Here is a 25,331-nt window from a genome sequence, read left to right as displayed (position 1 = left end):
TTACTTACCTAGAACATGACTAATATCTGGTACACTGATCCTACCTCTAGAATAGAAGCATACAGAAACATCTTCAAAGAGAACACTGGAGAACTGCTTAGGGCTGTCTACTGAATGGAGTTTCCATCACATCTATGCAGCATAATTGATATTTGCTCCCTTTTCCCTGCGTATGGCAGTAGAGAAGTGGAGGGGGACTTAGCATTGTTTAATTAAAGACGAGATGCCATGCCATGCAATCTGTATTCATAACCGAAGTGCTGTATTCTGCATTTTGCAAATGAGGCAACCAAAGCAGGGAGAGTGAGTGCATTTACCATACCAAATGCATTTTGTTTATATTTCAGTACCGTATGAACACGATCCTTCCCCTCTCTCTCACACATGCACACATTCTGTTGACTGCCAGATCTCAAACTATATCTACATGCCTAGGCCTTCTTAACTGATATTCCAGTTTAGAGATTGGATATAGTTAAGATTTTTCTAACTTAAAGTGTCTCTTCCCTAGTGGGTACTCATGTGGTGTGGGTTAAAGTATAACAGTACAAAGAACAAGTAGGAAGCAGAAAAGACGAGTGTGTCACATCCCCTTAGCCAGCAAGCACAGAAGGAGAGCTGGCCTCCTCTCATTTTCTAAAAATCAATAAGAACCCTTTTGTAAAATTAAGTTGTCTGTGTGATATATGGAGTGAGCCTCAAATTAACTTTTAAATGTTTTCTCTCTTGCAACATGCTTTTGAAATAAATTTTCACCCACAGAAATGTTCTCTTTGAATTAAAGGCTTAATCACCACACTTTGAAGAGATGCTTTTCTTAACCTTCTGATTCCGTTGTTATTGTAATGACAGCAGCTCATTAACACAGTGGGTGTCAGTATTGATTATGACTTTTAGATTTTCCTTCTGCCTATTATGGTTTAATTTCTATCTAACATAGATCATAATTCTTGATTGGCTGTCACCTTGGAGTTTTTCCAAGATATTGGACTCATGGTAAGAAAATAGTGTTCAAATGGATACTGATGGTCACTAGGGACTCTAAATGTTTTTCCCTTACTGTGATGCTCTGTTTTGCAGAATGCAATAGTATGGGTAGTCTTCAATGCAGAAATAATTATGAAAGTCAAGTGCATACCCCAGGTATGATCAGCACCACGTGATTATCTCAAAATTGTTTGTCTTATGACTTTATTTAGCTGAGCACATGCACACAATAATAACAAAAAGGCTAATTCAAAGTCCTGTCAACCACAGGCCATTTAGTCATTGTAAATGTGGCCTGGTGCATTTAAGACATTGTATCTATGTGGCAAGCTAGCAGGTATGAAGAAGAAAGGCAATAAGATACAAGATAGAGAAGTTAGAGTTTGATTTCCCCCCTTACAAGAAAAATCTATCAAGCTCTAGAAATTCTCTTTGTTCGAAGGATATTTGAAACTTTCACTTATTACATTGTTATAGCATCTCATAGACTTCCCAGGTGTTTCTAGGGCTAAAGAATCCACCTGTCAATGCAGGAGACACAAGAGACTCAGGTTCAATCCTGGGCCTGGAAGATCTCTAATGTCTTATAAACTATTTAACACTATAATACATTAAGAGAGTGAGGTTTATTTTTCAGACTACAGGAATGTTCTTTTCTTGAAAGACTCTCTCTTGGTCAGAGTCAGCAGACACTGTCATGCCTTTTATTATCCCTTGTGTGTAGGTGCAAGTGATGAGCCTGTTGGTTCAGCTCCACAAGGCTCATGGTGGATCTGGTGCAGACGCAGAGCGTGGTGCTCAGCACAGGCAAGGGCCCCAAGGTGGCAAGTGCCTGCCTTCACAGGCTGTGAATGGCAGGAGCTGCATGGGGGAAGTGCTCTCTGTCCTCGATGCTCCTCTCATCTGCGTCAGCTGTCTGTCCTTCTGTCCTTGCTGCTCCTCTCATCTGCGTCAGCTGTCTAGATGTCTTGCTGACAGTCTCTTGCTCGCTGTCCACAATCATTTCCTCTCCTTGTCTCTTGCTTCTGTCTCTGTTAAAACCCTGTCATAGACCTTTTTATACACCTGGGAAATCTAATAGGGCCCATCCTGAAGTGGGAGAGAGGCTTGTCTGAGGAACTAAACCCACCGTGTTCATTCTGAGTGGAAACGATCACCTTTCTTCCAGTCCCCAGAGAAGGGCTGCCCATCGCCCTCCCAGGGCCAGGCATCCTGAATGTTGAACCCTCTACATTCATGGGCTCCGTGGGTTTTGTAACCTGTGCCGTGTGTTTCAGCTGCTGACCACACCACAAAGATACTTTTTCGCTTTAAAATACAAAAGTCCCTAAAGACAAGAATGTTAACTCACTGTTTCCCTGGGTGTTCTTTAATTTATCTCATTCCCTGGCATAGGCACATTTTCCAATATAAACATACAAGCTGATGAATTATTCTTGCCTTCATCGTTTTGTCAGATTAATGATGTTTTGAAAATATCTTTGCAAAAGGTTTCAAGGAAAACATGGTCTTTTAGGTTAGTTAACTTTTTTTCTGCTAAAATTTAACTTGAGGGTAACAAGTTGTATGTTGAACACTTTGGTATTTTGTTTTAGACATTCTCTATGTGGTTTCTGTTCATCTGTTATTAAACAAAAGCATGTGTGATGTAGTTCTCCTACTGTTAACATTTAAATAGAAGAAGTTTGATTTACAAACTGTGTTGTTACATGCATCAGACTTTTCAAGACATACATTTAATGTGATAATTAAAAGTTGCTCTCTCATATCTATACCCCCAAAGCTATTGAGTTTGGTAAATCCTCCTTTTCCAAATTCCATCTTCCACACCTTCAGATATTAGAAGCCTTTTCATCACACTTCTTAGAAGTTAAAACCATCTTCAGCTAAGTTGCCTCTAACAGTATTCTCATGCTGAGTTGCACCCTTCATCTACTTTTCCCAGTCAGCCACCTCCGACCGGCAGGCTTCTGATTCCTGGCACGTCGTCACCCACAGACCTCCTGCAGCTGTGCCCGGATGCAGCTGACCCGCCGTCCTGCCTCTAACCACTGCCCCGCCCCTTCCGACAACATCCGGTTTTGAAGCTCCTCCCTAGCATCCATGTAGACTCCCTGCTACCCATTCTTGGTGTTGTCATTCCGAGAACTTTAGGCTCCTCTCCCTCAGTTACTCAAGATGGTAACGCAGCTTTTGTCACTTCCTCTAACGTAACTACTCCTGTCATAACCCATTATGGTATCAGTGTTTAGACGCACTTCCCCAGAGCCTATCTTCTCAGGACCTTGACACCATCCCTTGCGATGATCCTGCGTTCTGTTTTGTCTTGAACCGTGTTGTCCCACCATCACATCCTAGAACTTTTTGCTAATAAGAGCTTCTGCCCTCCCCGTTGGAACAATTTTGAATATTATGATAATCATTCTAATTCTTTCAGTTTACTCCTTTTATTATCCCTGCTCCAAGAATAATATAATTCTGCTGTGTGTGCATGCCTGCTTAAGCCTGTCTGACTCTTTGCAACCCTATGAACTATAGCCTGACAGGCTCCTCTATCCATGGGATTTTCCATGCAAACATATTGGAGTAGGTTTTCATTTCATCCTCCAGGGGATTTGCCCAACGTAGGGATCAAACCCATGTCTCCTGCATTGCAGGAGACTTACCCCCTTGAGTCATCAGAGAAGCCACATAATTCTACCAAGACCTTTTATTCCTTAATTTCAAACTTGCCAAAATGCCATACTTTCATTGTATCCTCATAGTCTCCTTCATGCAAGTTAGATTCCATGATTGCTTAAAAAAAAAAAAAAGAAAACTTTATTGGCTATAGAAATCCCCTCTATCCCACTGCCCACTCGTCCCTTTGCTTACTTGACTAACAAAGCTTTAATCTGTAGTTGAATCCAACATTTCATCTGCTCAGCGGAATCTCTCCAGCTGAATGTGGCCGGAAAATTTCAAAATCCTGCAGACTGATTTGTGACTACTAATCTCAAATGGACTCCTGCTTTGCCCCCAAATTCTACATCCTCTTATTCACTCATCCTTCCATTTTTTTTAACAGATAATCCACACCTCTTCTTTTTCCTATGCTTCTGATCTCCTCTTCCCATTCTCATTCCCAGTTAGCATGCTTACCGCTTCCCTGAGAAAATGGAAGGAATTCAAATAGAACTCTCACCACCCTAGATCTCTTCTTACAGCTCAGTTTATATCTTCTGTTACTCTATTGGAACTGTCTCAGCTGCTGATACAAGACTGAACACTCCAGTTAAGTACTGGATCCCATCCACTATATCCTGATCAAATGTTTAGCTTCATTACTTCTAAGCTGCCCGCATCATCAGTTTTTTCTGTTTGTTCCCACTTGGTTATTCCTATCAGCACACACACATGTTGACATTTCTCTCTCACTGTAAATAAATATGACAAACCCCCCTTGGCAAAGTCCATATTACCCTTGAGCCACTTCACCTTTTCTTTGCTTTTCTTTACACCAAAATCCTTGAAAAGTTTTTTTAAAATTCTCTTGCTGTCTCCATTTCCTCTCTTCCTATTGTCTCGAGACTCTACACCTCCAAATCTTTTCTTCCTGAGGTAATGAATGACTTTCTTATTAGTGACTTTCATTGATGTCAAATACATGTTGCTAAATTTAGCGGTCATTTCTCATTCCTCTCTGACTTGACCTGTCAGCACTATTTGATAAATGGATTACTTAGTCTTCTGTGAGACTTTTCCTTGCCCTTGGAGAATCATTTGTGTTTGAATAGTGAGATGCTCAAAGTGAGATGTTCAAATTTCACTTGAGGAAGAGTCCTCTAGATAGAAACTAGAGAAAAAGACAGGCATGAGGAATTGCAGTTACCAAAGGAACGGTAATGATCAACATAATTTGGATAGTGGCAGTATGAAAGTAAAAGGATGGAAGATACATTACAAATGTAGAACTAATAGCAATTGCAATGGATTTGATGTCAAAGTGAGAGCAAAACACTAATGTATATCTAGAGCTACAAGAAATAACCTACTAATATCAGTGGTTTATAATAACAAGTATTTATTCCTTGTTTACAAAACATGCCACAATTGTGACTTGCCTGATGTTGCTTGGCTTTCCTTTGTTTTCTCATTCCCAGACCCAGACTGAAGGGGCAGCCCCTGTTTGGGTATTGTAAGAGAGGAAGAAGCAGAAAGTCAGCAGAAGAGTGCAGTGCTCCTTAAAGAATGTGGCATGTGTCATATTTGCTGATATCCCTTTCACCAAAAAACATTACCAGGTCAAGGTCAAAGTCAGTGGGTTAAACATGGATAAGCCACAAAAAGAGATGAGAGTAGGGTGTTTGTGAACAGTAATACCATTTTCTATAGGGGTGACTCAAACTACTAGCTTCTGTCCTCTTAAGTGATTGTGAAAAGGGTAGGCAGAAATAGAAAATCGAGTAGAAAGGATAAATTTGAGAAGATGAATTCAGTAAGAAACATATTTTGTGTAGGCTGAACATCCAGGAGCAGATGTCAGACAGGCAGATTGAAATGGAAAACTGCACTTGGGGGAAAGTTCAGGGCTGGCGATTCTGAACAGAGCCAAGAACAGATCATTTGGAAACACCTACATTTTGGCAAAAAGAAATAAAGGATTTAACGCTAAGAAACAGAGTAGCTGGTTCGCAAATTACAGAAATCCAGCTCAAAGTAACATGCATCCTGATAGAAGTGTGGATTGGTGATCCACTATTAAATCACCTAGACCTACTCAGCAAGTGGGTTCTGAGTTTTGTGACTTTATCAGAGAGACAGTATGGCATGGAAATTAAAACATAAACTCGGGAGTCCAAGATATGTGTTTAACTTACCACTCCGCCATTTTGTAACACTTTCAGTTAGGGCAAATTATTTCACTTCCCTAAACCTGTTTCCTTTTCTGCAAAATAGTAATAATAACACTTACCTTACAGGATTGTGGAGAAGTTTAAATGAGATTATTTTTGCAAAATGCTCAGACATTTCTTGGCTTGTTTTAAATATTAAACTTAATGCTTTAACTAAATAACAAAAATGAAACATGAACTCAGGTTTTATTTGCCTTTGCTTTTCTTGAAGTTGGTTCTTGAAACATAAGGTTTTTTTTTTTTTTTTTTTCTGTGTTAAAATTTCTTTTGCCAACTAATAAAAATGCCTGGAATGTGTATTATTAGCCAATTATGTGAAAAATGCAAATAAGATTAAATTCAGTTGTAATATATACACAGCACTTTGATTAATAGCTATAATTTTTAGATTCATTGTGCCCAAATGCTCACTTCATGCCCCTTGCAAGAGTATGGCTGTGTAGCATGTACATCTATTGCTACCAATATTTTTATCACACTGACATAATGAGAGGCTATTTGCATGGTACTGATACATTTACCTTCAGCTTCTTACATTTTTATGCTTAATAAGAAGTCATATAGTAACGAGAAGCATTTGAAGGGATGAAACATTGCTGAAGGACTATTTATTCCATTCAACTTGAAGAATTACCTGAAGCAACTTGACAGTCGGCTAGAGTTAAAAACCCGGAACGATACACCTATTTTAGCATCAGAATTTCTGTAGCCCACTGGTGGCCCAGGCTCTCTTTACGTTCCATTCTGCACTATCGCTTCTTTCCACTGAGATACGATTTCCACTGAGGTATATCTCTGTGTTGGGGTTATCGTGGCTTCACTGTCCATCTTTTATTCTAGTAAAAAAAAAATACTCTTTGGTGAAGAAGATTCCCTTTATGATGCCAACACTTTTTTCCTGTTTTTTGAATTAACTGCCTATGGAGTCTTAACCGTTGTCAGTAAAACAGTAGGTATTCTAGAGCCTGTAGCCCATATTGCTCTTTTATACTATCTTGTGGTTTTCCTGTGAAATGGTTTTTGGTGTTTATTTTTTTAAACATCACTAGCTATTTGTTAGCCTGCAGCGCTAATTAAAACCCAGACTCCCATACGAGGCTTACAGATGTTGCAGAATTAAAGGAAATTAGCTTCAGCTCTGGCAGTGAGTTTCTAAAAATGGTTCTGTTGATCTCACTGAAATTGAGGATTTCTTTGCTAAGCTGCCAAAATATATGCATTTTCTATGAGAGATGATTTTGTAACAGAGCTTGACATGTATGATCTAATTCTAGAAATCAAACTTTTAACTGAAAATCAACAGGCTCAAGGCGGATTAAAGGTTATATTGGTATCCATATGTGTATTTTGTCCTGTAGATGAGTTTGGAAGTTGTTACATTCAGAAAGAGTCCAATAGCATCCATACATTATCACTGTAACCTCCCCACCCTCCCATGCCTAGTTGCAAGGCACAGTCAAGAAATGGATATTTAGAAGATGGGGTTGTGATTTAGGTGACCTGCATGAGATTTGTTCTGCAGTTTTATGCAGTTATGTTGTTTAAATTTTTAAAAAAATTTAATTGACAGCCTTATTGTACTGTGCATAGTCACTCAGTCATGTCTGACTCTTTGTGACCCCATGTACTGTGGCCCACCAGGATCCTCTGTCCATGGGGATTCTCCAGGCAAGAATATTAGAGTGGGTTGCCATGCCCTCCTCCAGGAGATCTTTCCATCCCAGGGATCAAACCCAGATCCTGCATTGTAGGTGGATTCTTTACCATCTGAACCACCAGGGAAGTCCAAGAATACTAGAGTGGGTAGCCTATCCCTTCTCCAGGGGAACTTCCCAACCCAGGAATTAAACTAGGGTCTTCTGCATTACAGGCAGCAGTACTAAAAAGCAGAGACATTACTTTGCCAACAAAGGTCCATCTGGCCAAAGCTTTGGTTCTTCCAGTAGTCATGTATGGATATGAGAGTTGTACTATAAAGAAAGCTGAGCTACAAAGAACTGATGCTTTTGAACTGTGGTGTTGGAAACGAAGACTCTTGAGAGTCCCTTGGACTGCACGGAGATCCAACCAGTCAATCCGAAAGGAAATCAGTCCTGAATATTGATTGGAAGGACTGATGCTGAAGCTGAAGCTCCAATAGTTTGTCCACCTTACGCGAAGAATTGACTCACTGAAGACTTTGATGCTGGAGAAGATTGAAGGCAGGAGGGGAAGGGGATGACAGAGGATGAGGTGGTTGGATGGCATCACTGACTCAATGGACATAAGTTTGAGCAATCTCCAGGAGTTGGTGATGGACAGGGAAGCCTGGCATGCTGCAGTCCATGGGGTCGCAAAGAGTGAGACACAACTGAGAGACTGGACTGAACTGAACTTCTGCATTGCAGGCAGATTCTCTACCAGTTGACCTCCCAGGAAGCCCTATTAGTGAGTGGTAAAGTAATCTAGAATTGTCATGTATATTTATAAAGTATAAGGTTTCACCTTCTTGTCTGCTTCTAGAAATAATAGTTTATAAAATGCAACCTCTAAAATTGACCTCTTTTGACTATTTTCCCTGTGTATTATGCAAAGAGTATTTTAGAATTAAAATGGCCAGCTACTTAATTTTATAGTCTTACAGAGACTTTCTATGGAATTAAGGATTTATTTACTTGCCCTAGTTTTGCAGATGAACTCCTAATAGAAAATTAATTTGAATATTCACTTATAAATCAGTGTGATTAATATAAACTATCATCTTTTTATTGTAAAAGCAACATAACATCATAGACAGCTTTTGCTAAATAGAAAAAAAAAATGTCCTACCTCTTGTCTAAGCACAACTAGTGTTACCATTTTCTTTTCCAGTCTTTTTTCATATGCATATTTGTATATTATATGATAGTATATGTTTCATTGTTTTATATGCTACTGATTCATTTGCCCCTCTTATGATGATAGTTATAATTGATCTTTATCATCACAGCTATGTAATTCATGTAATATATAAAACATATTAAAATCAAATAGTTGTTCTGTAATGCATATGAAGAAAAATAAATCCAGAGGTAGCATATTATAAGCAAAATATAACAGGATAAAATATAAAATTCATTCAACATTGTGTTTTCTTTCCAAACACCTTTCCAACAAAACATAAAATACTATTGTTATAGAATTTGTAAATGGATTATCACTGCAACAATATTATCTAAACTAGGCAAACAAAGGGGAAGGACCCAATGATTAAATTAGCTTGGCAGCTTCTACTTTTCACTGCTTTGTTGAAATGCAGTCACATAAATTTACAAGAAGTGCTAAGGATGTCCTCTCTAGAGGAGAAGATAAAAAGTTCTTCATCCTGCTTCTTTCTCTTTTTGTTCTGTCAAGAGAGAAACTTAGAAAAGAAACTAAAATAAATACTCTTACCCAGAACTCTGCTTAAATGCTACTTCCCTTGCAGTAGTTCAATCCTGTAGGTCTTGTTGTCTCAGGCAGCAACTGCTTGCTTTTACAGGGGTCCCCAGAGACTTTGAAGATGGGATCGCTCACCCAGAATCAAGAGCATGAGCAGGAAGATGGCTGTATGTTCCATATCACTGCAGAATTAATCCAAGACTGCAGGCTGTAGTACAAAGATGGGAGCCAAAAAAAGAAAATAAATTATATCACAAACCTCTCAAATCCCTTACTGGCATTTAAATTAGGTGTTTTGGATTTTGAGAGTATTAAGGATTCTATTCTTCATATATTTTGAAATCAGTATGAGAGACATGATTGTGTATTGCGCTCTCTTTGTAAATATGGCAGGTCTGGCCATTTAAATCTGTGATTTAGTCAACCAACTTACTTTCTCCCACCAGCACTTTCTCTCCCCTCCCCTCCCCCCAAAAAACCTTATGGAATTCACCTATGTATAAGCATATATTTGTTTTCTCTGAGGTTTCATTCAAGTGGAGAGAGTAAGCCAATGCAGGGGAAACAAATGAGAAAAATAAATGTTATACCATGAGAGGAGGCCATAATTGTTAAGAAAATATTGAGATAAACATGATAACATACCTAACAAACTCCATTTTATTTCACATAGTAAAAGAACCAAGGCATTTGCCTTGGTTAGGTAGATACCCTGGTTTTTCTGATTTGTTAAAAAGTAAGCTATAAATCTCCAGAATGTTAGCCTTTTCAAAGACAACTACATTTGGTTTTCCAGAGGTCTCCTTTTTCTAATTTCCTTCCCTCTTTTTGTGCTCTGCTTAGCCACTCCGTTGTGTCCAGCTCTTTGTGACCCCATGGACTGTAGCCTGCCAGGCTCCACGGGGATTCTCCAGGCAAGAATACTGGAGTAGGTTGCCATGCCCTCCTCCAGGGGATCTTCCCAACCCAGGGATCCAACCCAGGTCTCCTATATTGCAGGTGGATTCTTTACCATCTGAGCCACCAGGGAAGCCCTCCCTCATTTTTAAGATGAGATAAACTTCATTGGCTTAGATGGTAAAGCGTCTGTCTGCAATGCAGGAGACCCCGGTTCGATCCCTGGGTTGGGAAGATCCCCTGGAGAAGGAAATGGCAGCTCACTCCAGTATTCTTGCCTGGAAAATCCCATGGACCGCGGAGCCTGGTAGGTTACCGTCCGTTGGGTTGCAGGATACAACTGAGCAACTTCACTTTCACTTTCAAACTTCATTGCAGTTGTTTTATTAGCTTGGATAATGGCTTTTAGGTTTAACATTATAAATGACTTTTGAAATGTTCATCCTGTTTGAATGCACTGCTTAGTGATGGGATCAAGAGTGGAAATTAGGACTTGGGGTTATGATGAGACTCGGTGTTTTATGGGAAGTTGGTTCCCTTATGCCTCCTCACCATTTGCAAGTTGGTACTTGTGGCCACCAGTATATATCTATCCTACTTGCTAACCCTTCCTTATTCTTCCACTATATCTAACTCATCGAATAAAAAATAATTTCAGATCCCAGATGCTGCTGTGTGTCTATGTGCCCCCACCTTCCATTCTTCTTCAGCGTTGACCTTGATTTCCTGCCTGGCTGGTACCTTCAGTCCTTTTGTGCCTTTGCTCTATCTTCTACATCTTCTAATTCAAAATGACCTCTCTCTCAAACTCTGGCTTAAACTTTCTTCTGCTCTGTTTGACTTTTATGATTTTCTTTGCTGATTTTATGAATTTAACTCTGTCATCTTTTTGCAGAATTAATATTGTATGTAGGTTTCTTCTCTCATGTCGCTATCATCCTCTTTATCAAACGATGACAACCATACTTTGATTTCAGGTGAACCCAAAAATAGTTTTGAAAGTTGAACTAAATTGCAGATATTCCTATGTCCATGCTTCTTTGGTTCCAGTACTGCAAATAAATGTATAAGCTATGGAAAATTCAGAAGTGTCAAGAAATTTATCTAAGATTCTAATTTCAGCTTGTCTGAATTTAGAGCCTCTGCTACTAACATTAACCACATTCCCTGAAGATACCTGTTAGATCTCACCATAGGGATTGTGCCTTGAGTGATTCCAAACATTAGGTAATATAAAGTATATGATGAGTGAGCTTTTTGGAATATTTTCCCACTTATCATGGTACCATTGACATTAAATAGAGCTTTGTTGTGGGTGTACTGTGAACTTTATTACCGAGTAACCATGGACAGTGCTTTTATAGGTTCTTAAATTTACCACGACATGTATTTTAAATTCTCTCTAAAACAAAAACTGCTGTGGTTGACACCACATACAACAGTCTTTATGATCTATCTTTAAAGTGATAAACAGGATTCTACAATACTTGCTCTCATATTTCTAAAATCCATTGATTTCTAAAATAAAACTTAAAAAGATGAGAAAATCCCTCTTCATGGGATCCATCCTTTCACTTCCAAACTCTAACAATAAAAGTAAAAGGTGAATGGTATCTTGCAAAGTGTCAGAGCTAATTCTGTGCTTTGTGTGGACATGGACATGTGTGTTTGTGTAAGTGTGAACACATACAAAAACATACAGGTTTAGCTTTTTACTCAAGTACCTAGAGTATTGTAAAATGACATAAAAAAAATGTACAGCTGGTAATTTAAAATGCCTTTTGAAACACTAAAGATTAATAACCTAGCTAATTAAGGAGATCTTCCTTAAGATATGTGCCTGAAATGTTAAAGATCATAGAAATTATACCTACTGATTCTTACTGATGTTTTGACATTTAAAAGTTCAGTTGGAGATGTAACATTTAATAATAACCTTAGTTTTGTAAACAAAGATAGTTTCAGAAGAGGATTCTGATGAGTTCTTTGGAGGTGTGTTATTGGCCCTTTTTTGCTAAAATGCATTGTTCTTTGATTAATGTTAACAGTTTTTAGATTGTTGAAAATTAGTAATTTAGGAAATGACCCTTAGTCAGTGGGTTCAACAGTTTACAGACTTTATTCAAAATAAATGTTAAGTGAAAGCAGTGTTTTAATCAAGGACCAGCAAGTAATTCATCTATTCATTGGCAACATCTATTTTTGTTCCTTCTTTTCTTCCTTTTTGAGTTTCATTTTAAAGCCCGGACAAAATATAGAAAATTACTTCACACTCAGTCCATTCTCAAAATAGCACTCTCTCCAAGTTAAAGAACAGTCATAAAAGTAAGAGAGAAAATAGTAGTTTAATTTTTCTAATATTTTCAGCCTACAACATTTATTAATTATTATTCTAGCAAATATCCAAACGTAATATATACAGAACAGTGGGAATACAACAATGCAGGGTACAGATTCCATATAGCCTAGATTCTTGCAGAATTTCTTGACTTAGTAGAAAGTTCACATTCAAGTTCAAGGTTATTTTAAGTAAAATTTCAAATCAGTACCTGTGTAAATTGGGAGTCAAGGAGGCAAGGAGAGGTCAGCCCCATATGAAATACTTGGCTTATATTGATAGAATATTATAATGTATAAAATAAATACATCTGTAATGATGTGTTCACACTTAATATAGTATTATTTTTCTAATGCCATGAAAAAGACTCATTTTATTTGAAGGTATTTATTATTTTCCCAGCTGTTTCATCAGTATTCACTTGGGCCTTAACCAAAATTCTAAGGCTAATTCCATACTAAGGAGACACAGACATTTGTATCTCTCTGTTACATAGAGCAGAGTAAGGTATGTATTTGGCTTTCATACAATGATTAAGTTACTTGGTTGGTTGATCAAATCACCCAGAGAAACTTGCCAAGTCATGTCTGCTTCCTGCAATAATTCCCATTTGGTCAAGCCCTAGGAAGCTGGATTTTGTCTCTCTCATTTTCATGAGTTAGCAACTAGTAAATCATTGAAGAATGAGTGAATAAATAAAAATAGAAATTATTCACTAAACAATAAGTATGATTCATTGAGTAGCATTTTCAAGTTTCTGTGGCCAAATCTGTGACTGCCTGTTGTGGCAACAAATTCAGGGGTAGGTTTACATAATGCTTCTGTAGTTTTCTTTGTTGACTACAAACAAGCTGAAATAAATGTCCTCAATTACAGATATTTACCCATCTGTATTTTTGTGCATCCTCTGCTTATTGAAGACACAATCTAATTTTCATTCATTATTTTATAACAGCAAGTAATGTGGAGCCTGGAATTTAGAAGGTGCTCAATAAATCGAGAATGGAATAGAAGAACAGAGGAGGCATTTTAAGCTTTGATTCGGAAATTGAAAATATCCTTAAATCTCTTGGTATATGAAGTTGTGGTGGAATAAATGCAAGAAATCTAAATACTGTTTGGAAATAAAACACACATCACCGGAGTATAAAGATCTGCAGAGTACTGGAGGAGCTGTAGGGACAAGACACAACAAGCTCTCTGTGTCAGTTTGGCAAAGCACAGGGACTCTGGGGATTAACAGAAACAAAACAGAACACAGTGGCACATTAAACTGGAAAACAGACAAACTTCTTCTTTCCCAGTGAACGTTATTTCCTACCCCAAACCATCTTTCCTTTTACATTAGAAGATATATAGATATATTTATTCCAGAGCATATTCAAATGGTTGTTGCTTACCAACATGTCTTAAAAAATCATTTTATTATTATTTGTATTTTTAAAGATAGATTGTGAAGTACCAATTTGAATACAATTGGAGGATTAGACTTTCACCCTGTGTCCATTTATTTGAGTTTACCTATAAACACTGTGAAGCTGATTGTTTGTAAAGACTGGAGCCAGGTGGGAGTTTCCTTCTAACATGCAGTTATGAAGTCGACTTGTTCTTTATCCCAAAAGCAATCTAGAAAATGCAAATTTCAAATGCCCAAGGTATAGTATTATGTTCAGTTTGTTAAGTTATGGGCTGGTTGTTTTTTTTTAATAATTTTTTTTTTAAATTTTTGCTGTTCGCTGCTGCACGGGCTTTTCTCTGTGGACAGCAGGGCCTGTCCTCTAGTTGTGGTGTGTGGACATCTCATGGAGATGGCCTCTCTTGTTGCCAAGCACAGGTTCAGGGGTGTGCGGGCATCAGTAGTTGCAGAATGTAGGCCCAGGAGTTGCGACTCTGGTCTCTAGGGCACAGGCTCAGTAGTTGTGGCATATGGGCTTAGTTGCTCTGTGACATGTAGGATCTTCCCAGATCACAGGTAGAACCTGTGTCTCCTGCACTGACAGGCAGATTCTTTACCACTGAGCCACCAGGGAAGCACTGGCTTGTTTATATTTAATGAAAATGATTCAATGGAAGTAATGATACAACATTTGAATGAGAAGAATATAATTCTCCAAATCAAAAGCTATACCTGATAAATTATTAACAGTAACTGAGATGGTTAACGATTACATACATATTGAACTTGGAGGATGACATTAACCCTGTCATATCATTATGAACATCATAGACCATTTGATCTTTTAAGGTCATAATTATAATACTTTGTAGCTACACAATTATAAATATGTTCTATTATAGTTATTATTGGAAAAAATGCTCAAGAATATGATGAAGAATAAAATTAGTGTTTTCTTAATTACCAGCTTATAAATCAGAAGCATATAACTTCTATTTATATTGTCTTACATGTGAAAGATATTTTTAAATATTTCTTTATATGATAGATATAATTGCTATTCTTCCCAGGTGGCACTGGTTGTAAAGAACCGGCCTGCCAGTGCAGGAGACGTAGAAGACACTGGTTTGATCCCTGGATCAGGAAGGTCCCCTGGAGGAGGGCATGGCAACCCACTCCAGTATTGTTGCCCAGATAATCCCTTGGAGAGAGGAGCCTGGCAGGCTACAGTCCATAGGGTCATAAAGAGTCGGACATAACTGAAGCAACTTAGCATGCATGCATGCACACACATACTAGGTGTTTATTCAAAGAAAAGTTCCAGAGGGCTTTGCAAGTTAGGTAGGCTCCACAAGAAGGAGTTCCAGTTACTAAAACTGACTCCTGTACGCTTCCTCAATCATCTCAAACTCAAGGGTTAAAGAGAGTGTGTGTTACTAAAGAAAGTGTACATTACCATATGTATAATAGAGAGCCAATGGGAATTGGCTGTATGGCTCAGGAGACTCAAACAGGGGCTCTGTATCAACCTAGAGGGGTGGGATGGGGAGGGACACGGGAAGGAGGTTCAAAAGGGAGGGGATATATGTATACCTATGGCTGATTCATGTTGAGGTTTGGCAGAAAACAGCAAAATTCTATAAAGCAACTATCCTTCAATAAAAAATAAATCAATTTAAAAAAAGGAAAGTGTAAGGGTAAAGGGGAGAAAGAACATGAGCATATATGTTTATAAACACAGTGGAAGGGTTCCTGGAGTTCTTACTTCACCACTCCACTAGAAGAGCCCCGACTCCGGAGTGGGCACAGATGGGGAGAGTTCTGTTTGTGGTCCCCTTGGTCTCCTTTCCACTTGTCCTTTAGAGAGTGAGACACACAGTGATTCTAGCATTGGAGACATGTTTCTTTCATATATTTTGGGATAAAGTGAAGAAATTGTAGTATGTTGTAATGACACCACCTAGGGAGGAACTAGTGATAAAGAAAGGAAGATCAGTGGAAACACTTTGGCTTAGGAATGTCAAAATCTGCCTCTTTTACCTTACGTGAATTCTTACTGGACTCAACCCAGTGTTTTCTCTATTAATATTTGAATTTTAATGTATTAATATTAACCAACTTACTACATTTTATTTTTCAGAGATTTTGTCTAAAAGACAAGCAGAGATTGGGTGATTATAATATTTTAGCTTTCTGAGAATGAAATCTACCACTCTTATATAACCTATTGTTAATGTAACCTATGGTATTTGTACATGTTACAAAATTCATTGTATATGTAATCAGAAACTGTTTAAACAGATCACATGCCAATGAAAAACACAGATAAGTAGAATAAATAATATCAAATTTGATGAGAGAAGTGCTATAATGAGTATAAATATTTGAATTGGATACACACAGTATCCACAGGAGGGTTATTTAAGAGCCTCAGGTGTTTGAGAAGTTTTCTGAGAAGGAACTGAAGCTATATAACAGCCTGGGGGAAATGTACATAAAAATATTTTTGTACATATAAAATTTTATATTTAAATGTACATATAAAAATACAGTAAGGAATGCATGAATTTATGCAATTGAGAGAACACTTGAAAAAGTACAAGATAGCTCCACATGGTTATAGATAGGGAAGCCATGAAAACTAGGTTAAAACAGTAAGAATAACCTGAAGAGTCTTTGTACTATACAGAGTTCTTGGTAATGTATTCTGGCTTTTTGGAGGATCCATTGGCTCAGACCAGAGGAAGAGATGATTGTTAGGAGATAGCAGTACTAGTCTGCTGGGAAGTAGTGAGATCATTTAAGACAGCGGCAATGGGGATGAAGAGATGCAAACAGAGGAAATATAGAGCAAATTGAGCTTGTTGACCATTTGAATTTAGGTTGTGTAAGAGAGAGAAATCTAGGTTTTTGTCTTGGCGAGTGCTTCCATGACAGTACTCAGGATGGCCATACATGATCATACACGTTGCATACTATTCAAGGATGCACAGCTGAATGACTGTGGATCTGAACTCCAGATGACATTTTGCTTTCAAAGCCATGCTCCCATGGAACTGTAAAAGATACTTACTACATTAGGCCATTGATAGCCCTAGAAGCAACACAGATGAAATATAGTAAATGCAGTATATTTGGTTTAAACACTACTGAAAAAATTGATTTGCTGATTCTAGCATTTTAACTCACATCAGCCTGAGAAGAGTCTTCCATATATCTGTCGTATGCCTGAAGCTAAGACAAGACAGTATTAAATCCACCGTGTGGAAAACAGAAACACACTTCTCGTAATCAATCCCAAGACTCAGCACCACATAGGATACACCCCAACCAATTGTCTCACTTCCTCCAAGCTTATAGTATGAAACCCAGTTCTCCTCTCTTGAGAGGACCAAAGAATGACATTATAACCTGCATCCCAAACCGACTGGAAAGGAGATGCTTTTCTCATCTTTTCTCCAAATCTTTACATCATTATGTCAGGCCCTTCTGTTTACCCTCACCAATCCTAAGAAATTGATTTCTGCTTGAGTGATATAAATGCTCTCTGTTTGAAGCAAGAGACTGACCCATTTCTCAAAATATTTTTTGTTACTGAGCATTGCATTTTTTTTTTCTCCTGCTTATGTTCTGAGCCTTTTTAACCCCTGTAAATCCACTAGCTCTCAACTGTGCAAGGACTCAATGACCTCTCTCTTGCTTGTTTGTGTTCTGCCCTATCTCTTTCTTTTGGGTGTGCCCTGACTCCACTTTGCCTGTCTGAGGTGAGAGATGGTCTGTTTACCAACCACTGCCTCATCTTTGGAGAAGGAAATGACAACCCACTCCAGTGTTCTTGCCTGGAGAATCCCAGGGACGGGGGAGCCTGGTGGGCTGCCATCTATGGGGTCGCACAGAGTCGGACACGACTGAAGTGACTTAGCAGCAGCAGCAGCAGCAGCATTATCTTTGAAAGTGTCACCTTTTCTGAATCATCTGTTTGTGCTGGGTGGGACCCAAGATGAATCTGGTCAGATATTATGATCCAGGTTTAGCAATAGACATCTATGGATGAAATCTTCCTCTGAAAGAAAACAGAAATCAAGCAGAATTTTCTAAGCCATGCTCAGAGACACAGAGACTGGGGTGTGGAAAGTGAGAGAGTAGTTTCGAAGCAGATGGCAACATTTCAGATGTAGATAGTTCAGGCTAAGCATCAGCCATGAGTTGGTGCCTGGGAAGTCTCAGGAGACTTATACACCTGACCAGGTTCATGTCATCACTTCATTCTTGCTTTTAAAGTTTAATCATTTCCCTGTGAAGGCAATTCAAGTGTCATTCTTGCATTTTTTTTTTTCTCTTCTATATCCATACATGCAATAGAAGGAAACAGCAATTGACTGTGGTGGGAAATATATATGGCCATTTTGAAAGTGTGCCAGCCAGAATCTGCTGCAAGTTTTCATTGTTACTGCTGCCATCTGTTGTTCTTCAGTGCTGGGATGTGAATTTCCTGGCAGACAGCTCTCTGATTCTGAACTATGTTTGGCTTCCTCCTGAAGATATTCACTCTCTAGAGTAGCTTGCGAAGGGGGTGTTCTTTACCAAGGCAGCTTTAAGAATGTTTTAAGATACAAGAATCTGGAATGTTTTTATATGACCTATTTTATATTATTTCAGAGCAAAAATATTTCTTCATTGTTAGAAATATTTCTCTCAAAATAAAAATACTTTATTGAGATCTTGTTACTTTAATGTATGCTATTTCAAGTAAGATAACATTGAACAGATTTCCATCTTCAACCTTGTTTTGTGGATAGATCTGTAGATAAGTTGTCGGGTTTTATCTAAGTTATTTTATTCCTACATAACGTTTCTCTTCACTCAATCTTGAAATTATAGTAATTTGAGGACTTCTATTCTTCTGAAAGATAGAGCTAATGCCAAAAATATTTCGAGTGGGAAAGGAGGCTTTTGAGAGAGCAGACAGTTTAGCTGAGGATTGCTGTCCTGTGCCTAGTCGCTCAGTTGTGTCCATCTCTTTGTGACCCCATGGACTGTAGCCTACCAGGCTCCTCTATCCATGAGGATTCTCCAGGCAAGAATACTGGAGTGGGTTGCCATGCCCTCCTCCAGGGGATCTTCCCAACCCAGGGATTGAACCCAGGTCTCCTTCATTGCAGGCACATTTTTTACTGTCTGAGCCACCAGGGAAGCCCAAGAATACTGGAGTGGCTAGTCTATCCCTTCTCCAGGGGATCTCCTGGACCCAGGAATCCAACCAGGGTCTCCTGCATTTTAGGCAATTTTTTACCAGCTGAGCTACAAGGGAAACTCTTATCTGAGGATTAGTGGCTGTGATTGCTACTTATTAAGTAAAATGCCTATAACTAAATGTTTAGTTATCAAAAAAAAGTCTGAATTCTCAAAAGTGAAAATTGCACATTTTCTACATTAGATCAAAAGTTGTATCTTTATAATATTTCTGTATTCTCAGTATCTACGATAATGGTATCATTCAGTTAACTTGTCATGCACTAACTGAATACAGCTATGGAAGTGAAAGTGAAAATCACTCAGTCGTGTCAGACTCTTTGCAACCCCATGAACTATACAGTCTATGGAATTCTCTAGACCAGAATACTGGAATGGGTAGCCTTTCCCTTCTCCAGGGGATCTTCCCTATCCATGGATGGAACCCAGGTCTCCCCCATTGCAGGCAGATTCTTTACCAGCTAAGCCACAAGGGAAGCCCTTGTGGCTATAAATGACAATAATTTTTAGAAGAATAGCTAATTAGTGTAATTTTGAGAAAGGTTTTTTAAAGGCTTCGATTCTTAGTTATATATATATATATAAATATTTTGAAGTTGTAGTCTTCACTGTGTAAAAAAAACTACAACTCTGTACCTCACTATACTAGAACAGCATGTATTACTGCAAAAATCAACAGGTAAGTCAATGGAACATATCTGATAATCATTTTTAAAAATACCATGCATTAAGACTTGGTAAGTGAACTATAATGATAAATAGAAAGGAATAGTTATCAATAAATGATGTCTATGAAATTCACTGGCTGTTTTTTTAAAAAAGTAGTTTCTCACTTTACCATAACAATAGTATATAAAAAGAAAGAGGCAGAGAAACCAAATTATACATGCAAAATTTCCTGGGAGAAATTGGAGAAAAGATCAGAGATGGATTTTTTTCAACTCTATACATTAAAATGTAATGAATAAAAGTAAAAACCATGAACTAGATTGAGAAAATATTTGAAACATTTTTAATATATAAAAACATTATTAGATTTTTTATTGTTATTTAAACTCTGTTGGAAAAATATACAAAAACATAGACAATTTATGGATATAAAATTAGCTAATAAACCTATAGAAAATGTAATCCCACTTACAATTTGATCAACTTAATTAAGACTACATTAAGCAACTATTTCACATCTCAAAACTTTTGAATCACTGAAGGAAACCACGTGCCTGAAAGTATCCAGAGTTTTGTAAGATTGGCACTCATGGCTTGCAGGAGCATAAAATGATGTCTTTCTCCCTTATTATGCTGCATCTGCAGTGCTTGAAATGTTTGTATTTTGTGAATCACTAATTCTCTTTCTAGGACTTTATCCTAAGAAAATAACTGTAAATATAACCTAAATAGTTACATACAAATATTCATTGAAGTGTTAGTTACATAGTAAAAAAATTTATAAAGTATTTCATATATCCTAAAACGGAAATGGTAAAATATATAATAGTTGATATAATTATATCAAAGAAAACGTAAAGATATTAAAAATCATCATAAAGTAATACAAATGAAGAAGTTACAATCAGACGTGCCATCAGGTATAATCAGCAATGTCTCAATGAGGTCAGTTTACATATGTATATATTATACATCCAGAAAATGACTTGACAGAAATCACAAAATGTTGGTGGGTACTTCTAGTGGGATTACAGATAAATTAAAAGCTTTGTCTCTTTTATATATTTCTGGACTTCCGAGTTTGCAACAATGAGTACATACTGGTTTTTTAATTCATGTAAGATATAAAAAGATACCAAGTGGATCTTAACCCCAAGTTAGCTTTCATGTGAGTTATATGTTATATTCTCAGCTTATCAACTATGTAACGAAATCATTAAAGAAGGCTTTGAAATAAACTAGCAAAACCATAATAAGCACTGTTCCAGTGATGTGTTTCAGCAAAATGAGTTTAATAAGATTACTTTATCTCTTATGGTATCAGCCTGTATAATAATAAAAACAAAAATAGAGGTTTCTTATCTGCCTCAGATACCATTAATTCTTAAAATCTGCCTGATTACATAGATTCATTTCAAGCTAACATCATTCATAAAATTTAATCAAATCTACCTAGGGCTTTCTTTTATAAAGAACAAGAGTTTTTTTGTTTATCTTACCCTATCTGATGCCATAATAGAATAACTGTAAATATTCATTATTTGTTTTCTAGAAAAAAGAAAGGGGAATGAAAAGGCCAGTGAATAGAGTTTATTGATGCTCTCCTTATCCAAAACCCCCACAGAATAATGGTAGTCTCTATAAATATTTCATGGATAAAATATATAGCATGTTGTACACACTGAAAATAGTGAAAATGGAGATATTTTAACTTCATGTTTATGTGAATTGCCAGTTTTGCCAAGAGTTATACACTTAAACTATGATATTAAACTCATATAAGTTTCCCTTGATATATAAAAATAACAATACTAAGTGCAAACAAAATTTAAGATGAAATTATGCTTTATGTTCTGTTGATGGATTCTTTACTTTTCTAAAAATCCATTCATGCCTCTATTGCCAGTAGAAACTCTACAATAGATCTAGTCTCTTTTTTTTTTCTCTCTCTCTCTCTTACCATATTCCAACTAAAGGAAAACTTCTGTTTTTATATAACTCACTCACTAAATACTTCTGACACCAAATGTTTGGTGTTTTCTTTTTTTCCACACCAACCAATTATGTGACACCAGCTCTGTTTCCTGTGTTCAGTTCAGCTCAGGTCTGGCCCTATCTACCTGGAATTTGCATCTGATGCCACAAAGCTAAAGTCTCAGTCCCATAAGACTGCCCCCACTTCAGATGCCAATTGCAAGCCCAGGCCTCCTGTTTCTGACTGACCAGCTATAAATTGGAGGTTCCTATGACCCTCTTCAGGCTCTATAATTTGCTAGAATGACTCACAGAACTCAGGGCAACATTTACTTATATTTGCTGGTTTATTATAAAGGATATGACAAAGGATCTAGATGAATAACCAACTGAAGAGTTTCATACAGCAAGGTAGAGAGCAGGGACATGAAACATCCAAGCTCTCTCTTGGCAACCTACTGTCTAAGCACCTCTGTATGTTCACCTGGAAGCCCTCTGAACCTCATAATTTATGGATTTTTATGGAGGCTTTGTTATGTAGGCATGATACATTAACTCAGTCTTCAGCCCCTCTCCCTCTCAAAGAATGGAGGTGTGAGATACATCAATAAATGATCTAGTCTCACATAGTCACAAACTAAGGCCTTAATCTGTGATACATTCACTCATTCTAATATATAAGTGCAAGTAATTTTGAATTGTGGTTTAAAAGAAAAAGACCAATAAGCCAACCAAGCATTGTCTTATTAGGCAAAAGATGCTCCTATCACCCAGAAGATTCCAAGGAATTGAGGAGCTCTGCCTTAGAAACTGAAGTCCAAGACCAAATATTAGAACAAAAGGTTGTCCTGGCATACTTATCACCTAAAAAAATTACAAAACTCTTAGGAGCTCTGTATAAGGAACTGGGGATAAAAACCAAATATATATTGCTTATTGTGTCACACCAGCCAACAGCAAATCCTATCATTTCTACCTCCAAATATATCTTGAAACTGCCTTCCTTTTGTAAAATTTTACTTATTTATCTGCTCTGAGTCTTAGTTTGCAGCATGTGGGTTCTAGTTCCCTAACCAGGTATCAAACCCAGGTTCCCTGCATTGGAACCACAAAGCCTTAGCCACTGGAGCACCATGGAACCCCCAAACTGCCTTCTTTTAATTTACTTCTAACCCCCTCATCAAAAACTGACAAAAATCTCTTCACTGAGCTTCCCAATACTATTCCTCCTTACCTCTAATATACTCATAACACTGGAGTATTACCTTAGCTCCGCTCATGTCATTTCATAGCTTGGAACTATTTGATGAATGTCTTTCATACTTCCAAAGAACTCTAATGTCTTAACATTGTCTAGAAGATCGTTCAAGAGCTGGCCCTGCCTACTTGCCAGTCTCAGAACTGACACTTGCTCCCTTGCTTGGGGCTGCACGGTCCTGCTGCCCCTTGACCTTTGCTGCTTCTGGGTCTTTACACTCGCTGTCTCCTCTCCCTGTTGTTGTCTTCTCCACCCCTTTCACAGATGGCTTTCCTTTACCCTTCCCTCATCTACTTAATGACTGTCTACAGCTGCCTCCTCAAAGAGGCTGTTCTTTATTCATCTGACGTAATAGATCCTTCTGATTGGTTTTTCTCTCATATAATCACATTGATTTTTTTAACCACAATTCATAATGATGTGCATATTTAAGTGTTAGAATGAGTAAATGAATCATAGATTAAGGTTGTAGTATATGACTATAAGACTAGATGATTTATTGTGTCATTTGAAAAAGATGCACAACCTAAGCATTGAAATTATTGTCACGGTCTGGGCGCGGGTTGGAAAAGAATTTCCAGACATGAGACAGAATGAGAGGGAAATAAAGCTTATTAGAGTGGGAGATGCTGTTAGAACAGCGGGTCAGCTCAAGGGAAAACCGATGTTGAACAGGGGTCCTTTTATATCCAGGGTACAAGGAGTGGGATAGGGGTCTTACGGGTCATTTGCCGATTGGATGAGGCATTTGCTGATTGGATGAGGCACATATACGGAGTGGAGGAAGAGTAAGGCAAATACCTTCTCCCTATGGGGGAGGAGGGGAGGCAGGTTATACTGCTCAGGAGGACCTGAAATCCATTAATAGTTACATCATGGGGGAGGGAAGGATGATAGGGGTCTGGTTTTTCTGTTCCTGCATTCCAAGACCCTCCTTGGTTTTATCTGCTCTTTCATCCTTGGGTCACCACAATTATGTTTTATTTCACGGAAAAAAACTGAGGACTTCAGTCTGGGAGACAGACTCTCAAGTAGCTTTGAGAAACTATTCCAAAGAAGTAAGGGAGGAGCCAAGATATACTGGAGTTTCTGCAACAAACACAGGTATTCAGAACATCAAAATATTACTGTTACTAGAGAAAAACCAGACATCTCAAGTGACTCAATGTAATACTTTTCTGTGTAAAAGAAAATGCAAAATGCTGGGCTCTTTGAACCCATTCTTCAATGTGTACCTCAGCTACTTGGGATCCATATCCTGTGTTTCCCTCCAGAGTCTCCTCGGGGTGCACTGCCGGGGAGTCACTGAGGTGGCTGATGGCTTGAGGGAAGGCATGCTGTTTCTCTCCGGAGTTCCCTCAGGGCTCACAGTAGAGGCTGGATAATTGCAGCATTCTTTGTTTACTGCTATGGGCTGCTGCTGCTAAGTCGCTTCAGTCGTGTCTGGCAACATTTTTTTCACTCACGATTTATCCCACAAACATTAAGAACCTATCATGGGCCAGATGCCAGCCTGAACCCTGAAACTACGAGAAAAGCCACTCTCTTTGCCTCAACCACAGTCCTGTGGCTGTACATACACTGCAAGCAGATAAATTACAGGACCGTAGAAGCGCACTGGTAGTAAATACAGACAGGGAAGAGTTAACGTGTCCTTGGAAATCCTAGAAGCGTTCATAGAGGAAATGACCTTTCAACTGGATTATAAACCAGTTGCTTATACTCCACTGCAGAGTTGATGAGCAGTGGAAGGACAGAATACCTTGGAAAGTAGGACATTTTTTTAAAAACTCAATGAAGACCATGTTCATTTTATAGGTGGAAAGGACTACTTTAAACATAAAATTGTGTTTAGTCTATTGATGTTATTATATACTTAGGTTTCTCCAATTATAAAATCTTTTTTAATGCCTCATTCTTTTTTTTCTTGGTGATAAAATATTTTTCGGGGGAAATGCTGAATGAATCATTGTTGAGATACACGCCATTGCTTTCTTTCAATGACCCTGAAGTAATGTAGAATTTACACTTCAGTGGTTGCAGTGCTCAGTGTGGCAGGTAGTACATTGTTCTGCTGATTTAAAAAAAAAAAAATGTATGGAATAGGTCTAAGTGGTTTTATGCACATTTAGTTTTGAGGAAAAGACCATTGACTTAGCATATTAGTACCAAACTGCAAAGCCTCAACAGTTGATTGTCAGTGTTTTTAAGATTATTACTGCAAAGATCATTATGTCTAAATAGTTTTGAGATGACTGTTATCTT

At 37.9% G+C, this 25,331-nt stretch overlaps 1 protein-coding gene and 1 long non-coding RNA gene across 6 annotated transcripts in view; one reads left to right on the top strand and one right to left on the bottom strand.

Annotated features, from left to right (window-relative positions):
- Positions 1-25,331, top strand: part of NAV3 (neuron navigator 3) — an 899,190-nt gene that overhangs the window by 761,465 nt on the left and 112,394 nt on the right. The gene's annotated exons all lie outside the window — the stretch shown is intronic.
- On the bottom strand, positions 74-22,704 carry LOC129656538 (uncharacterized). 2 transcript variants are annotated; one of them, XR_008716371.1, is made up of 4 exons: positions 21,955-22,704; positions 9,294-9,489; positions 6,517-6,718; positions 74-166 (listed from the first exon to the last, which is right to left on the bottom strand). It is a non-coding gene; the product is annotated as an uncharacterized LOC129656538 (long non-coding RNA). The 2 variants fall into 2 exon arrangements; XR_008716370.1 differs by lacking the exon at positions 21,955-22,704 and having other exon boundaries at positions 9,294-10,020.

Source organism: Bubalus kerabau, chromosome 1 (genome assembly GCF_029407905.1).
Source record: "Bubalus kerabau isolate K-KA32 ecotype Philippines breed swamp buffalo chromosome 1, PCC_UOA_SB_1v2, whole genome shotgun sequence".
NCBI lineage: Eukaryota > Metazoa > Chordata > Mammalia > Artiodactyla > Bovidae > Bubalus > Bubalus kerabau.
This window is presented reverse-complemented; position numbering and strand designations above follow the sequence as displayed.